The sequence below is a fragment of the Alligator sinensis genome, unplaced genomic scaffold (genome assembly GCF_000455745.1).
Source record: "Alligator sinensis unplaced genomic scaffold, ASM45574v1 scaffold900_1, whole genome shotgun sequence".
In the NCBI taxonomy this organism is placed as follows: Eukaryota; Metazoa; Chordata; order Crocodylia; family Alligatoridae; genus Alligator; species Alligator sinensis.
Window position 1 is genome coordinate 167218 of NW_005842882.1, and position 14775 is coordinate 181992.

General features: G+C 51.1%; 1 pseudogene; it reads right to left on the bottom strand.

Annotated features, from left to right (window-relative positions):
- Window positions 1-14775, bottom strand: part of LOC112548033 — a 19632-nt pseudogene that overhangs the window by 1521 nt on the left and 3336 nt on the right.

Here is a 14775-nt window from a genome sequence, read left to right on the forward strand (position 1 = left end):
TGATAGGTCACCTGGTCGTAAAAGGAAATGAGATCGGTCAAGCAAGACCGACCCACAACAAACCCATGCTGGCTATCCCTCAGGATATTGCTGTCAGCTAGTCTGTTAAGGATGGCCTCTTTGATAATCTTTTCCAAGACTTCCCCAGGATAGAGGTCAGGCTGATGGGCCTGTAGTTTGCCGGATCCATTTTTCTCCCTTTCTTGAAGATAGGCACCACATTGGCCTCCTTCTAATTTTCGGGCACTTCACCAGAGCACCAGGAGTTCTCAAAGATCCGTGCCAGGGGCTGAGCTATGATGCTTGCCAGCTCCTTGAGTACCCTGGGGTGTAAACTGTCAGGGTCGAATGACTTGAAGGTGTCCAGCCTCTCAAGATGTTCCTTCCTGAGGTCAGCATTAATGGAGGGTAAGGAATCTCCCTCACCCAGGCCTTCCTGTCCCATAATGGGCAGGGGCGTCCCTTGGAACTGGTGAAAAACCTATGTAAAGTACCCACTTAGCAAGAAACATTTGTGCAGTACAGCTTATTCTGCTGGTGAGTTCAATATTTTTCATGCTATTACAGGATGAAAATGGATTGGTATTTATTGCTAAAAGGTACTGTTCTGAAATGAAAGGCAGAAGCTGAAACTGCTGAAGTCAATACAGAAGAATGGCTTGCATCCATAGATGCTTCTCAAGCAAATCCCGGGACGTCATTCTCCCCCTGTACTCGGCCTTAGTGAGGCCGCAGCTGGAGGACTGTGTCCAGTTTTGGGCTCCACAATTCAAAAAGGATGTGGAGAAGCTTGAGAGAGTCCAGAGAAGAGCCACGCACATGATCAGAGGTCAGGGAAGCAGACCGGGCTCCACAATTCAAAAAGGATGTGGAGAAGCTTGAGAGAGTCCAGAGAAGAGCCACGCGCATGATTAGAGGTCAGGGAAGCAGACCCTACGATGACAGGCTGAGAGCCCTGGGGCTCTTTAGCCTGAAAAAGCGCAGGCTCAGGGGTGATCTGATGGCCACCTACAAGTTTATCAGGGGTGACCACCAGCATCTGGGGGAACGTTTGTTCACCAGAGCGCCCCAAGGGATGACGAGGTCGAATGGTCACAAACTACTTCAAGATCGTTTCAGGCTGGACATAAGGAAGAATTTCTTTACTGTCCGAGCCCCCAAGGTCTGGAACAGCCTGCCACCAGAGGTGGTTCAAGCACCTTCATTGAACACCTTCAAGATGAAACTGGATGCTTATCTTGCTGGGATCCTATGACCCCAGCTGACTTCCTGCCCTTTGGGCGGGGGGCTGGACTCGATGATCTTCCGAGGTCCCTTCCAGTCCTAATGTCTATGAAATCTATGAAATTGTGCAAGGGGCGGCCGTGGGTTTTGTGGGATCGTTCTGTTAATGCCAGGACCAGCTCCCCCCGTGCTTACCCTTTCTGGGCTGCCCCTGTGGTTTCTCTCTGCCCTTCTCCAGCTTGGATGGCAGAACCTCTGCAGGGAAAAGGGGCACAGACATAAGACCTCCAGTGTGTAGTTCATGCTACAGCTTGGTCCTGAGCCCCTGAGACTGAGCAGAGACACTGGGGCAGTTCCTGTCCCTGCTGTTGGGACTGTGGCTGCAGAAGCTCCCCTGTCACCTTCCTGCTCCCCTCCATCCGGGCCTCCTCGCCCAAGACAGGAACAGAGGGAGCTGCAGGTGCAGGCAGAGGCATGGAGGGAGGAATGTAACAGCAACGGACCCAAGGGAGCTCAGTGCAGAGCCCATCCTGGCCCTTTAGGCACTGGGGAGGAGGCACTCAGTGCCAAAGAAGTGAAAGTGGTGGAGTTGTGGGGAACCCTTGGCTAAGGGGATAAAGTTTGCAACTCCCTCATTCATTGGCTGAGGGGTCAGCCAAGGCCTCGCACTGGTTGGGGAAGTCCAGGGGTCCATCCTGAGTCACCATCCACTCCCATGGGGGTGCAGGATATCAGAGGTGCAGCTTCACCCAGGCCACCCCTCGCCTCCCTGTTCTGCTCCCTCCCAGCTCCTCTCCTGCCCCCTCAGACACTCTCCCTGCACCTGCAGGTGTTGGAAAAGAAGTTTCTGGGTTTAGGGATTCTTCAGTTTGAGAGAGGAGCTTACAGTTTCCCTTATGCCCTCTGAGGCCGAGTCAGCAGGCTCCAAACCAGAAAACCTGCCTTTCCTTTAATTTAGGCTGTTATCTTTGGTGGCCAGACATGAGGCTCCGGGGTCTGGCTTTCAGTGAGACAGGGGCCTGCAGCTCCCTCTACATCCCAAGCTGCAGGTGCCCACACTGAGCAGCCCTGGAGCAGCAGGGGCTCTGCAGCTCAATCAAAGGGGATCCTTGAGGAGCCCAAGTTCATCAGTGATTTGGCCAAGGGCATAGGGAGGCCCTTGCCTCAACACTTCATTCCCGCAACCTGCAATATCAGCCCAGCATGTTCAGTTTCTCTTCCTCATGTAAAAGATTCAGGTTCCAAATAAAAACCAACTGCTCAGAGCCTGTGTCCTTCCCTGAACAGGGACACTTCCCTATTGCCTTTCACAAACCTCTTCTCAGTACCTTGAAACTGCCTCATAGTCTCCTTTAGAGTTAGAGTTTGTCCAGACAAGTCCTCGAGTCTTGTTTCTATTTCTGGGGAAATCTCTGCTGGCAGCTGGACCTGCCCCTTCTCGCACCTGGGAAGAACAATTTCACGTTAATCTATTCTCTTTTTGTAACTCACTTCATAGTACCAAACCTAGCTAGATGAATGGACCTGGAGACTGAGTATCTCCATGTACTGCAGCCCCAGAGCAAGGACAGACAGACAGTGGCATTGCCAGTGCCCTCAGTAGGGGTCGAGTAATGGTGTTCAACTCTAACCTGTCCATAATATGTCCTGGGATCAGAAAGGAGCTGAGATTTCATGCCCAGCTGGCTCAAGCTCTAGTGGCCAGGGTGATTCTCCAGGGGCCAAAAAAGTGAAAGGCCCCTATTCCAGCCCTACCACCCTTAAGCAGCCACTGCCAGGAGTGCAGATTCCCCCTAGAATAGCAGAGGCTAGTCCTTTCCACCCCAAGGATTGTCCTGGAGCTTATATTAAAGGGGGAACAACATCAGCATTGGACCTTCAGTAAAGGCCTGTATACAAATGTGGTTATGTGCTGTCCTCTGGTGTCCTGGGAAGATGTGATCATCTTCCCTGCCTGCATGGGAATGAGGTGGAGCGACCTACCTGCTCATTGTGATCCTGATGTCCTGGAGAGGAGAAAAAGAGGAGAGGGAGAGCTCAGGGCTACATGTTACATGCTCAGGACCCTCCTGTTCTGGGAGGACTGGGGTAGGGTGAAGGACGCAAGCACCTGGGGACGATTGGCACCTTTGCAAACCATAACCTATGAGCCCCCACAGGCCCACAATTAAGACCTTTTATTGCCCAGGGCAGCAATCAGAGGGGTTACCTTCCCCATCTGCAGGAGATCACTGGCTCCCTGCTGGCACTTTCCCTCCAGCTCCCTGATCAGGCTGTCCAGATCGTAAATCTCTCCACTGAGTCTGGTCGCCTTTTTGTCCTGACTCCTCTCAATCTCCCCCTCCAGCTCTTCCAGCTTGGCCAGTAGCAGATACTCTTGTTCCTTCAGAAACCAGTGCAGTTGCTCAAATTCAGCCACAATCTTGTGCCTCTCAGCTGCTGCCTTTTTCTGTCATAAACAAAGAGAAACCAGATAAGGGAGGGCAGGCTGGGGAGGGGAAGGCCAGGGAACACTGTGTAAGCACTAGGGCTATGTGAAGCTTCAGTCCATGATTCAATTGGGAGAATATTCAGCCTGATTCAGAGGCTGAATCTGAATCGAATCAGGAGGAGACAAAAAACATCTGAATCAATTCGGAGGCTCTGAATCAATTCAGAAAAGATTTGGAGATGGTCTTTCAGGAGAATAGAAACTGAGAAGATGGAGGAGGACTGGGGGAGAAGGACTAACATCTCTAGCTATCCAGTGACTGTGATCTCTCCCTGAGTCCTCTTCCAATCACAGTGCTTGGGGGGAGGGATGTAGAAACAGCATATACACCTCTGTCTGCAGCCTTTCTGTCCCTTTTGTGAGCTGTTTCTGCCTAAACAACAGCGTCTGAAAGGTCCTGGACTGGCTTGGCTTCCTAGTCAGTCTCCTGCTACTTTTTGTTTTTGGAAAGGATAGGGTATAGCTTAGCTTACTAACTAGAATCCCTCTACTTATCCCTATCCAATCCATTTCTTTCAATTTATATTTGTTTTTGTGTTTTTTTCCCAAAACTTTTAAAAAAGAAAGCTGTGTTTTCCCTGGCAGTGTGATCCACTGTGCAGGGAAGCACACATTACACACACATACATCATAAAAGAAGTCAGATATTATTACAACACAGAAGTCAGACATTCATAGAAGAAGAAGAGATTATATATAGTTGTTAATATTATTAGTTATAGATTCATAGATTCATAGATGCTAGGGTCGGAAGGGACCTCAATAGATCATCGAGTCCAACCCCCTGCATAGGCAGGAAAGAGGGCTGGGTCTAGATGACCCCAGCTAGATGCATATCCAACCTCCTCTTGAAGACCCCCAGGGCAGGGGAGAGCACCACCTCCCTTGGGAGCCCGTTCCAGAAAAGTTACATACAGACTAAAAACAACACAGAAGAAGAAGTCAGACAGAGATTCAGACTAATACAACACAGAAGTCAGATGCTCAGTCACAGAAGAAGAGATTATTTTAGTTATGCAATACACACACAACAGTAAACACAACACAGAAGAAGACGTCAGAGATTCAGATTAACATAACAAAGAAGTCAGAGAGTCATAGAAGAGATCAAATTATATATAGTTATTATTATTAATCACAGTTACAACTAGACTACAGACTGTTGGCTTAGAAATGATATATAAAGTCTATTTTGGGGGGAATTAGCTTATAGGTATAGATATGTACAGAATAAGGGGTCAAGATGGGCAGCAGGGATTAAATGGATTTCTAAAGAGCTTGGGAGACACACACACAGCTTCTCATGGCCCTGGAAGCAGACAGGCTGTCTAGCAAAAGACCAACAAGGACATAGTCTAGGAAACAGCCTGGGAACCAAAGGAAGTATGTACCATACTATCCCATAACACAAGATAAGTGACACCAGCAACAAGGCCTCAGGGAGCAGGGGGACCTAAGTCCTGGTTTTGGGGGAACAGGCCAAATTAGGAGAAGGCCCAGAAGGCTATGTGGACATGTGACCACAGAGATACAGCTAACCAGAGACAGCCATGGATAAAGACTCATCAGGAATCACCAAGGGGAAGGAGAATACAAAAGCAGAGACTTGAGATTAACAAAGGATCCCTCCCTTTGTCCCAGCCCTCCCTGTTTTACTCCCTGAGAGGGGTCCCCATCCCCATCCCTGTCCCCCGGGAAGGGTCCCCGAGGTCACCATGGTCTGAAGGCATACCAATAGCCTGTCTCATGCACCCCACTGGAGGGGGGCTGTGGGTCTTGGCATCCCACCTCCAGACTGCTGACCCCTAAGAGACAGCCTCAGAGTGGAGCCTGCATCCTGACCAGACATACTTTGACTCTAATGACAGCCCTAGGATAGGTAGATATAGAATTGTTTGTATTGTTGCCTTTTTGTTCTTACTCTGTATCAATAAACTTGTCTATTATCGACTAGCAGGTGTTATGGTTGGTCTGAGGGTTGTGCCTGCCTGGAACAAAGGTATAGGTGCAGGGTCCAAATCCAGTGTCAGCACAGAAGTCAAATACAGGTTAACACAACAGAAGTCAGAGAGGAGGAGGAGGAAAAGGAGGAGATATTATTTCCACACTACACAATACAGAACAGTAAACACAACACAAAAGAAGTTGGACACAAAAGAAGTTGGACACAGAGGAGAAGAAGAAGAAGGCATATATTCTATTATTAGTTAGTTACACACACACACACACACACACACATTTTGCAGCACAGGAAAGATTAATATGAACTGTGCTGGAAAGGCAGGTGTCAGGGCTTCTGGTAGAGGAGGGAGAAGGGCTAGAGGGGGTAGGGAGAGAGCAAGAGCTGCAAGTCCTTCCCTCCCCCCTGCCAATGTAGACACATCCTCTTTCCTGGCAGCCATGAGTCTTCTGCTGCCAGTGGAAGCAAGGAGGTGGGAGCAGTACCTGTCCCTGCACCTGCACCACCTCACCTAAGCCCCAGAAATAGGGACCAGTGGCAGAATCACTGTCTCTACCCACTTTCATCTCCTAGCATGAGCCTCCCACTGCCAGAGGAGCTGGATCTCGAACCAGGGGACCTGAGCGCCGTAGCTGAAGAAATTCTGGGGACTGAGGGGGAATCTGACTTTGTGCTCCACACCCCTCCAAGTTCCCCTAGACCCAGGTCTCCTTGTCAGGAAGGCACCTCAAAGGAGGTTGTGGAGGCTCAGTCAGCTGAGTCAGCTTCACCTGTTGTTGTTCCTCTGCCTGTTGAGGAGGGAGATAGAGGCAGGATCTCCACCCTCCACCCAGAAGCAGCGGGATTAGCATAGTGTGGGATCATTTTGAGGTGGCAAATGATCCCAGGTATGCTATCTGCCAGTACTGCCAAGGGCAGATCAGTCAGGGCAAGAAGGTGAAACACTTCATCACCACAGCAATGCTGCTGCATCTGAGGAGGCAGCACCCCCTTGCCCTTCTTCCTCCTCAGCCTGGCATCAGTGGGAGTGAGCCCAAAGGGAAGTCTCTCATTCGCTCTAAAGCCCCTGTCCCCCCACAGCAGAGGCAGGCCACCCTGGAGCAGTGGGGGAAAGCTGCAGACAAAGTGGGGTGCATTGCAAGGGCAAGCGAGATCACCCAGGGCATTGGGGAGATGCTTGCTGTGAATGGCCAGCCCTTCTCCCTAGTTGAGCCAGGGTTCAAGTGGCTCATGGTGCTCGTGGCCACATCCTACCAAGTCACCTCATGTACCACCTTCAGAAGGATGGTGGTGCCCCCCCTGTATGAGGTATGCAGGGAGTATTTGAGGGAGGAGCTGCACAAGGCAGGGCCACAGGTAACCTTGCACTTCACCTCCAACATCTGGAGCAGCCAGGGTGGTGATTACACCTACTTCTGCCTCACAAGGCACTGGTGTGATCAGTCAGGCTGTCGTTAGATTCTCCTTCAAGCCGAGGTGATGGATGAGTCCCACATGGCAAGGGAGATCATCGTGGCAATGAACCACATTGTACAGGGGTGGCTCATTGAGCAGGGTGAGCTCACCCATGGGTTCATGGTCACCGACAATGGGGCCAATATGGTCAAGGTCATCCATGATGCCAACTTTGTTGGCATCTGCTGTGTGGAGCACAAGCTGCACCTTATAGTCAGGGATGCCTTGGAGGGGGCTGGCACTACCAACCAATGCAGGAAGGTGGTGGGCTACTTCCACTGCAGCATCAAGGGGGGCAAGATGCTGTGGGAGAAACAGGTAGAGCTGAGCATCCCACAGCACAAAATCATGCAGGATGTGGAGACTCAGTGGAACTCCACATACCCAATGCTGGAAAGGTTGGTGAAGCAGCAGAAAGCCATCCATGAGATGGCCGTGCTCGGGGAGACTGGGATCAGCAGTCCCCTTAACAGAGCTGAGTGGGATACCATCTCCCAGATCTTGGTGGTCCTCAAGCCCTTCCTTGAGGCCACCAAGACCCTCAGGGCTGGCGATGCCCTTCTCAGCCAGGTGATCCTCATAGTGAGGGAACTTGAGAAACAATTGGAAAAGTTCCAGGGGATCAATGTTCCTGGCTGGGGCAAGCTGCTGTCACCACAGGTGCAGACACTGGTGAGGTGGCTGAAGGAGGGCATCAGGAGATGGCTGGATCCCTTGCGGTCCAGTACAGTCCATATACTGGTAGGCATGTATGACCCGAGGGTGAAGAGGAGCATGTGCACAGGCAGCACCAAAACCCTCCATCGCTGGACATGGGTTGGATGGAGGGGAAGGAAGGGGAATGTAGCAGCGCAGGTAAAGGTAGAGAGGTACCGGTGAAGTTAGATGCCCGACAGCTTGTAGTGTGTCATAAATCCAATGTCTATATTGGGTCCCTCAGTCTCGGTACCTACTACCTAGGAGGCTGATGAAGAGAAGTTCATAGGCCTGGCTCTGAAAAGTGGTTTGTAAATTCCCTTTCAGGCTCAGGCTTGAGAGACCGAGTGGTTTTTTTTGTGAGGAATGTGCCCCCACAGGTAGTTGGGTATTGCTGTCTTTGATAGATTCTGGTGTGCAATTTGTGGGGGTACTGGAGATTGTTGGCAAGTTTTGTGTTTTGAGCTGTAGAAAGTTGGCTTCAGTTTTGATGATGAGGTTAGCAAGGTTCAGTGCTTGTTTGAATTTACAAACCACTTTTGTACACTTCTCAGTACAGCTGCTGTCAGCCAAGAGCTTTTTAGGGCTGCCAGGGCTGTTATCTGGGGGCTGAGAACTGTCTAAAAAGTCATATCCATCCCCTCCCCACCTTTTCAACCTTGTAGTTGGACAATGGCCTTGTGCGGTCTGTGGGGCTGCCCTCCGTGGCCACCTGCAAGCTATGGTTAGGGTGGAACATGGTGGCTGCCTTCTGACGGTGGTCACTTAGTGGGAGCACATCACTCTGGTGCACCAGTCTGCACTGGCTTCCAGTGGGTTTCTGGGCACAGTTCAAGGTGCTGTTCTGGATAGGGTTGCCATATTTCCAGTTCCAAAAAAAACAGGACACCTGTCGGGGGGACATCTCATTCCCAACCCACAGCCCCCTGGCTCTGCCAGTGCCCCTCACTCCCAGCCTGCAGCCCCTTGTCCCTGCTGCTGCCCCTCACTCCCAACCCACAGACCCCTGGCCCTGTTGGTGCCTCTCACTCCTGACCCACAATCCCTCACCCCCCTGAGCGATGCTGGTGCCCCTCAGTCCCAACCTGCAACCTCCCATCCCTGCTGCTGACCCTCACTCCCGACCCATGACCTCTGGCCCTGCCATTGCCTCTCACTCCCAAACCACAGTCCCCTGCCCCACAGTCCCTGCTGGTGCCCCTCACTCCCGACCTGCTGTCCCTTGGCTCTGACCTGCAGCCCTCTGGCCCTGCTGGTGCCCCTCACTCCTCACCCACAGCCCTCTGTGCAGCAGCTCTGGCTCATGCGGGAGGCAACGGCATGAGACCGACCCTGGCAGGGGCTGGAATGAGGAGGAGCAGAGCCCTGTGGCACTCCCCATCTCGGGCTGGGCTCCAGCGCCGCGTCAGGAGAACTGGCCACGGCTGCCACCCTGGGCAGCATCTCCTGGCCAGCCCAGTGACGCAGCTCCCCGCCACCCCCAAAGAGCCCTAACGTTGGAGGGGCGGGTGCCTCTCCCTGTCCTCCTGCCCTGCTGCAGCCCCATCGCCCGGCCCCACACATACACACACACACAGAGCCCCCTAGTATGGGGGCCTTGGAGAGTCCCCAAACCCCAGGCAGTCCAAGTCTCGCCCCCCACAGACTTACCTGTATGCAGCTGCGGGGGCTGCTCCCACTACCCTGACTGGCTGTGTGCTGGCCGCGGGCACGCACAGACACACATGGTGCCCCTGCTTCCATTTGCCACAAGTGGCACCACATTTATGCTCATTTTTCCCACAGGAAACAGAAAACTCGGCCCCCCAATATGCTTGCCACAAGGCAAGCCTGGAAATGAAGTTCTTGTTCCTACCACCATCCATGTCGAAAAAGGGCTAGCAAAGGAAATTCCAGACATTTTGTATTTTAAAAAACCGCCTGGATGGAGGTCAGAGGACCCAAAAAGACGACATGTCCAGGAAAACCCAGACACATGGTAATCTTAGTTTGGGGTCTAGAAAGCCCTAAAAGCCCTGGGCTCTATATATCTAAAGGCCCACCTTTTCCCTTGATCACTACGGTCAACCCAAAGCAACCGCCTGTGAAGGCACTCAGTGCACCCAGCTTGCTTAGGGCAAGTCCATGGGGGCTCTTTCTCCGCAGTCACCCCTCAGCTCTGGAGCTCGCTGGCCTCTGGAGTCTATCACAGCCCCAGCCTGGATGTCTTCTGGGTGCACGACAAGCCCTTCTGGTTGGGCAGGCCTTCAGTGAGCCTGGCTAGGCTGGGGAACCCAGTGGAGACTTAGGTACATCCCTGTAGATCTAATTGTATTATTTTATCTTTTTGCCCAAGGTATTCTAGACATCACTAGCTGACCTAAACTGGTCCCTCCTTTTGGGTGCGTGCTTTTAGCACGCTCCTTTTGGGTGCATGCTAGCTCACCTCTTGGACCTCCCCAGGCTGCCTGGCTCCACTCACCATGTCATGAAACCCCATGTGTGAGCAACAGCCTCAGAGCAACCCCCACAGCCCAGGCAGCTGGTCTGTTCTAGTCCCAAGCCAGGATCTCCAGACCCTTCCATGGCTCAGTGGGGTATAGATGTGCAAGGAGTAACTGGCTCTCACTGCCGCCAGCCATTATAGCCCCTAGAAACCAGGAGCAGGTGTGGCAGACCCCCTCCGTCCTGCCCAGCCTCCAAGGAAAAGGCGAAGGGTCCCGTTCACAGGCTGCAGCAGCTGATGAGCCCCTTACTTGCTGTCAGCACCTGGCAGCAGTAACAGGGCACATGGGGGCAGGCAGGGGTCCAGGATGGCCCAGGCCAACCCAGAATTTCCTTCATAAGGCAGCACCAGCCTTAGAGATGGGGAGATGCTGGTGTACGCACTGGCCCACGCCACTTCTCTCCACAGAGCCAAGGACATGTAACCTGGAACCGGCTTGACTCCGGCTCCCTCTGCAGAATCCGAACTGCCCTGCCACTCTGTTGCTGCTGCTGCGCTGGCCTCCCTCCACCCCCCCCACATCCCCCCCATCACGGTGGCGGGCTGCCTCCTGCCAGAACGCTGCTTCACACTCTGATTGGCTGTTTGTCTGATTGGCTCTACAATAAATATTGTCAGTCCGGGTTGATGTCACAGTCAAAACAAATGCAATGATTGCATTTCATGTTTTGTCATAGTCAACTCGTATCAGTCTCTGCCATTCAGATAAGATTTGCTCTTGGGAAGATGATACCTCCCATATGAATTTTCAGATTTCAGTCAGTATTATGTCATTATATCCTTGTCTCAGCACTCCTGCTATGATAGTTTGGAGTACCCAAACTTGTTTGTGGACTCAGGCCAGAGCTAATGATATATCAATTTGCTGTTTATTCATGTCTTCTATAATAATCTAGTGTTTTGACTCATCTAATTCCACCCATTGTGGCAGAATTTTAGACCTCAACCATAATTGTAAGCCTAACCTAGAATAAGATCCATTGATCAGAAAAGATAATTCATCCACTCATCCCACTAATGACAATAACTGATTCCTTAGCACTTCTAAATCCATAAAATTGAACATTCCCATTCTAGTTGCTGCCCCGCTCAACAGAGTTGATGGATATCTTTTCTATCTGAGGTGCATAAATTATCTCAATGTCTGCTGTAACCAGATATGTCATCCAGTTCTCAAGGGTCTAACAAATGGGGTGAGATTCTGGTTAATTACTGATATCTCTGAATTATTGAGTGTTAATATTACCGTTTTCAGTGATCTCGTAGACTCAAGAATCAATGTTTGTTTCTGATGAATCTTAACGCACACAGGTGGGCTAGGAAATAACTTGGGAACAGATACGATTCTGATTAGAAACATAACTTAAATCTGTATAGCATGATACTTTCTGACCAACCCCCCAAATCTAATGATGCTTGACTTCAACAATTCCAAACATCCAGTGGGTGGTATTGGTCATAAAAACAGATTCATTACAGTTGCCATTTGTTCAGTTGTACCAAATCCCATTGCTGTCTAGAATATTTCCATAAGTTTGGTTATATCATACGCTAAGAATATTTCCAGCAGGATCCATCTAATAACTATGCACAGCTCTATTGTCCACAGGGGGGTTTCCAGAAAGAAGCACCCAACAATATTGCACAAAAATAATGATTGGAGATCCAGTAAAAATGCGAGTTATAATTTTCCATTCGAAAAGATTACAGGAATGGTTCTTCTGGGGTTCAGCCAAATGGTTGGCATTATGTTCAATATGAATACATTGCTCGGCGAAAGTGCGATGAGTCTGATCAGAATAACCAACAATTCCATATCCAGAAATGGTTAAGTGCTACTTACAAGCAGAGTGTCCTACACAATTCTAGTGAGCAAGGCCTGTCCAATTACCGTTTTTATCTGGCATCCAAAAATTGATTTATAATCCATTAAGGTAATCCACATTACTAACACAACCTCTCCCTCACTGGCAGCAGTCGCCCTGGGGCTATCACCCAAAAACGTATCCACAGGCCAGATAGTATTAATTGGCAGGCTGGATATGGTCCTATTTTGTTCACTTCTGCATTAAGGGAACATGAGCTGAATAACACACATCAGAGATCAACTTGCCCTGGAATGGCATAACTTTAAGATGCCTAAAGTATCCTGAAAACTAGTTTCAGGTGTTAATGGGTGGACCATTCAGTGGTAAAGAGCCACCTAAAATTAAAAAAATGGCCTGAAAGTATGGCTGGGCAGTAGATATAGAAAGCTGCAGGGACCCAGGTAATGAACAGCTGGCAGCAGAGCTGGAGGGAAGAGCTCACTGCTGGGAGCAGAGAGAAGCAGTGCAGGAGACCTGGAGTCTGACCCCGGCTGTGCTAGCTGAAGGAGCTCCCTGTGCAGAGTTGGAAAGCAAGAAAAGAGACTGGAAACTGTGGGTAGGCCCAGGAGAGCCACAGCTGAGAGACGTAGTCATGGGCGACTGGTGCCGCTTTAGTCAGTGCGCAGTCAGTGACCGGGGGTGGGGGGTGGGGAGCAGGGTCCCCCTGTGACCAATCTTGCCGACCGGGGGCAAAACTTACCAACCAGCACTCCCACCTGCCCCTCCCCCCCCCCCCCCCATCACCTAAGCAGGGAGTGCAGCCTGGCAGGGGGTGCACTGCCACTCTCAGGGGGTGCACCCCCACATACCCCCTATGCATCACCACTGCCAGCAGACCTGAGGAAAAGTCAGGGAGAGAGCTTGTGCATTTGTGTTTGGCTTTGTTTGCTGTTGAGGGTGTGAGGTGTGGAAGTGGTTGAAGGGAAGGAAAGAAGGCTACTGAACATGTCCCAAAGAAGGGCTAAGATTATTATTGCTGTGTTGTCAGCTGCCAGAGGTCCAGTGAACCAAGACCCAGCTATCAGGAGGACAGGGCACCCAGGACCACACTCTTGATCTCTGGAGGCAACCTTGAAGAATTGTAACAACAACCAAAGGCATAGCAGGCAAGGACACAGTGTTAGCTGGAGTGAGACCAAAGTGGTAGGAACAGGATTAGAGTGGTAAAGGGAGGCCCCACTATTGCTGCTACTGGTGCATAGTGGTGGATCCTGCTACAGTCTCCCAAAGTGAGTCATGAATCTTGGGAGAGCAGAGCACTGCTGATAGAGCAAGATCTTCCAAACACCTGCATTGGCAGTGACTTTGCCGAAGAATTTAAGATCTTACAGCTGCCCAGAAGGGTTCCCACTAGGGCTGTGCAAAGCTTCGGATCATGATTCGGATTTGGAGATGATTCAGATGATTCGGAGGCCAAATCTACAAATGTGAATTGAATCGCTGGAAGCTTTAGGCTTTCCGAATTGATTTGGAGCTTCTGAATTGATTCGGAAAAGATTTGATGATTCAGCCATAAGGTATAATTGGGAATCGATGAAATATCTATAACTTTGTTGTCTTTTGGCTGATTCAGATGAAACTTGCAGGGATTGTAGCCCCTGCTAAGAGCATGACAAGTGACATGTTTCAAGGAGATAGGTACAGGGGGTTCTGGGAAACTGTACCCCAAAGTTCTGAAAGCAAAACTCACATCACTTATGTGTGTTAAGCCACAGGGGGCTGAAAACTGCAGGGATGGTAGCTCTTGCTGAGGCCACAAAGTCTGCCATATTTCAAGGAGATAGGTACAGGGGGTTCTGGGAAACTGTACCCCAAGCTGCGGACAAGCAAAACTCGTGACATGGGTGACACTGTGTGTGTTAAGGCGCAGCGGGCTGCAAGCTGCAGGCCTGCTAGCCCCTGCTGAGGCCACGCCGCCTGCCAGCTTTCAAAGAGATAGTTGCAAGGCATCTGGGTGCTGGGGCCCTGCACCCCTAGCTGCTGACAGGCAAAACTCGTGACATGGGTGCTTGATCCCAATAGCGCTGCACAGCCCAGACCCCCACCTCGGGGCTTAGGCTTATCAGTCCCTTCCTCCTCACAGACTCTCTGGCCACCCCTATGGCCCAGCCCCAAGCCCTCACCTCCACCTCCCAGCAGTGTCTCCCTAACGTGAATGCCTCATGGTCCAGGACACACTTGTTCACATCAAATCTCTTAGGATTGTTGGGCAGACGCTGCCGTGTTACTGCCTGTGTCACACTTTTCTGATCCACAAATAGGAGAAGTTTGGGATGAGCCGTATCTGGATCCAGAGTCACTGCCACTGGGAGAGAGAATCACGGCGTCAGGGCAGAGCTCAGCCCGGGGGCAGACGGGGCCGTTCCTCCTCCTCCCCAGCAGCTGCCTCTGCTCTGGGTCCAGAGGCTGAGCACAGATGCCCCGCAGCTCCTCAGCCTGGCACTATTGTCGTTCCTCTTATAATTTTACAGTTTGGAACCTTGGGCCACCCCCGTTAGGTGGCCGTCCGTGTTGCTGGCACCCGGCGGGTTGCCGGGCAGGTCTTTCCTTGGAACCATGGACAAAACAGAAAAAAATTCTTCGGGGGGAGACACTG